This window comes from Apis dorsata, unplaced genomic scaffold, assembly GCF_000469605.1.
Source record: "Apis dorsata unplaced genomic scaffold, Apis dorsata 1.3 scaffold_23, whole genome shotgun sequence".
NCBI classification, from domain to species: domain Eukaryota; kingdom Metazoa; phylum Arthropoda; class Insecta; order Hymenoptera; family Apidae; genus Apis; species Apis dorsata.
In genome coordinates this window covers 101,888-105,135 of record NW_006263325.1, presented here as the reverse complement: position 1 = coordinate 105,135, position 3,248 = coordinate 101,888, and the positions used below count along the sequence as shown (strand labels likewise).

The 3,248-nt window shown below is 30.8% G+C and overlaps 1 protein-coding gene across 1 annotated transcript in view; it reads right to left on the bottom strand.

Moving 5' to 3' along the window:
- The window catches only part of LOC102678231 (breast cancer anti-estrogen resistance protein 1), a 116,733-nt gene that overhangs the window by 49,289 nt on the left and 64,196 nt on the right, over positions 1-3,248 (bottom strand). The gene's annotated exons all lie outside the window — the stretch shown is intronic.

Here is a 3,248-nt window from a genome sequence, read left to right as displayed (position 1 = left end):
TGGAAATCCGAATGGCGAAGAGTCATCATCATTTGAATAAATTAAAAAAGAAGTAAAAATAAAAGCAGCTACTCGATAATATATAATATATAATTCTATAATTGAATATTTTAATATCGATTATTATTACATAGTCGTAGCACGTGCAACGAGATATTTGTATTTGATGATCGAAATATTAATATTAGTAGAATTATTAGGAATTATTCTAAGATCTTTAAGATCTATTTTCTTAAAGTGGTTGGAAATTCGAATGGTGAAGAGTCATTATTCGAGCGCGAAGGGTTAAAAAAATTCTACAGTGTATATCTGTATAATAAAATTAAAAAAGAAAAGAGAGAGTAAAGAAATAAAGATAATCAGATTGACCAAGGTTCGGAGAAGTGTCGGGCACGGGGGATTCGTCCTTCTGATCAATTGAATCCCATAAAAATCCTAGCCTGTTTCTGAAACGGGAGAGCGGCTATTTCGAGAAACGCCGCCACGAGTAAAGTGAAACGAAGGAGGAGGAGGAGGAGGAGGAGAGGAGGCAACAATGGACGTTGGCCGCTTACGAGGAAACCGACTCGTGTTTCACTCGTGTCTCAAGTGAGTTCAATTAAAGTGCCTCCGCGATATGACGGCCGAGATCCTCGCCGTCCATTTTTCGCCCGGCAAACAATGATGTCATCGCGTCGCTTTGACGAATGTTCTCGGCCGAGGAAACGCGGCGCCGCCGTCCCGTGATCTTCCACCACCCTTAATTAATAAAAAGCTTTTACGTATGGTACAGCTATACACACAATTCTTTCGTAATTTCTAAGATCACTTTATCGTCATTTGATATAATAATTTTCAAAGATGCGAATTTGATGATTGCAAAAGATATATTTTCTTAAAAAAAAAAAGAGAAAAAATAGTTTAAATGTATGAGAAACGTATGGTATAATTTAATTCCTGTTAAAGTAGGAATGGGATCTTCCATCCTTAATTAATAAAGTTTCTATGTATTTTATTATCATTTAATATAATTTGATGATTGCAAAAGATATATTTCTTTTGGATTAGAAAAAAAGAGAAAAAATAGTTTAAATGAGAAATGTATGATATAATTTAATTCTTGTTAAAGTAGGAACGTGATCTTCCATCCTTAATTAATAAAGTTTCTATGTATTTTATTATCATTTAATATAATTTGATGATTGCAAAAGATATATTTCTTTTGGATTAGAAAAAAAGAGAAAAAATAGTTTAAATGAGAAATGTATGATATAATTTAATTCTTGTTAAAGTAGGAACGTGATCTTCCATCCTTAATTAATAAAGTTTCTATGTATTTTATTATCATTTAATATAATTTGATGATTGCAAAAGATATATTTCCACTTTCCTTTGGATTCGAAAAGAAAGAAAAAAAATAGTTTAAATGTATGAGAAACATATGGTATAATTTAATTCCTGTTAAAGTAAGAACATGATTTTCTTCACTCTTAATTAATAAAGTTTCTACGTATTTTATTATCATTTAATATAATAATTTTGCATTGCAATTATAAGGATATGGATTAAAAATAGCAAAAAATATATTTCCATTTTCTCTTGGATTCAAAAAAAAAGAGAAAAAATAATTTAAATGTATAGTATAATTTAATTCCTATTGAAGTAAGAATGTGATCTTCCATCCTTAATTAATAAAGTTTCTACGTATTTTATTATCATTTAATATAATAATTTTCAAAGATACGAATTTGATTGTAATTATAAGGATATGAATTAAAAGTGGCAAAAAATATATTTTCATTTTCTCTTGGATTCGAAAAAAAAGAGAAAAAATAATTTAAATGTATGAGAAATATATGGTATAATTTAATTTCTATTAAAGTAAGAACATGATCTTCCACTCTTAATTAATAAAGCTTCTACATAGCTACTATACACACAATTTTTTTGTAATTTCTAAGATCACTTTAAAGATACGAATTTGACGTTTGCAACTATAGGATTAAATAGTAGATATGGATTAAAAGTGGCAAAAGATATATTTCCATTTTCTCTTGGATTCGAAAAAAAAAAAGAAAAAATAGTTTAAATGTTAAATGAGATATATATGATATATAATTTAATTTCTATTAAAGTAAGAACGTGATGTTTCACCCTTAATTAATAAAGCTTTTACGTAGTACGCTATATATATATATACACACAATTTTTAAGATCACTTTATCATTATTTAATAATTTTTAAAGATACTTGCAACTATATGGATATGGCAAAAGATATATTTCCATTTTCCTTTGGATTCGAAAAAAAAAAAAAAAAAGAGAGAAAAAATTGAGTTTGAACAAATTAAACGTATGAGAAATTTAATTCCTATTAAAGTAAGAACGGAATTAGTGATCCGTTCGAGAGAGAAAAAGTTTCGAAAAAGTTAGAAAAAAAAAAAAAGTAAATTAAAATTCATTAATAATCGTCGGTTCTTAATTACAGCCATTTCCTTACAAGGATACGGCGCATAATTAGGCCGCAGTTTCGTCACCTCAATTAATCACGAACCAACGACGACATTTCCGCAACGTGGATCGTGCGAGCCTCGAAGACGATCGAAAGCGTAATCAGAAGTATTAATCAAGAAGGTTTAATCAAGAAGTAATTAGCACCGGTGTATTAGCGCTCGAGTGTGTGTACGTGCAAATTCCACGGTCAAATCTCGGGGAATTGGCGAGATTAATTTCGTTTCTAATTCGATTTATTATTTTTCTTAAAAAAAAAAAAAAAAAAAACTCTCTCTTTCAATTATACATCCTGCGGGATATTTCAAGTTTATTCTGTCTTACGCTGCCCACGTATCGATTCTATTTTGAGAAGGATTCGAACCTTGGTTGAACCTGACGCGTGTAAGTCGTCGAAGAATGCAGTTCAACCCCATAAAAGGATGGTGGCCGACGTGAACGCGAAGCCCAGTCCGCCAGGTATGTGTACACGCTCACCACGACCTTTCGAACTGACAACTTTCGGCTCTCAACGGTTGAAGCGATTCAAAGCAGGTCATCGAGCGAGTTCCGCGATACAGATAATCATATACGACGAGAAAGATCGTAATTAGTTACGTTTGAGACACGTACGATTTACTCCGATTTTGCGTCGAGGCGAACTAAAAAAATGCTAAATATTTGCTAAATATCGTTGCTAAATATTCGCTGCTGCGCTCGAAATCGAACAAAATTTATGATTTATCAAAAGGTTACAATCTAATTTTAAGAAGGGAAGAA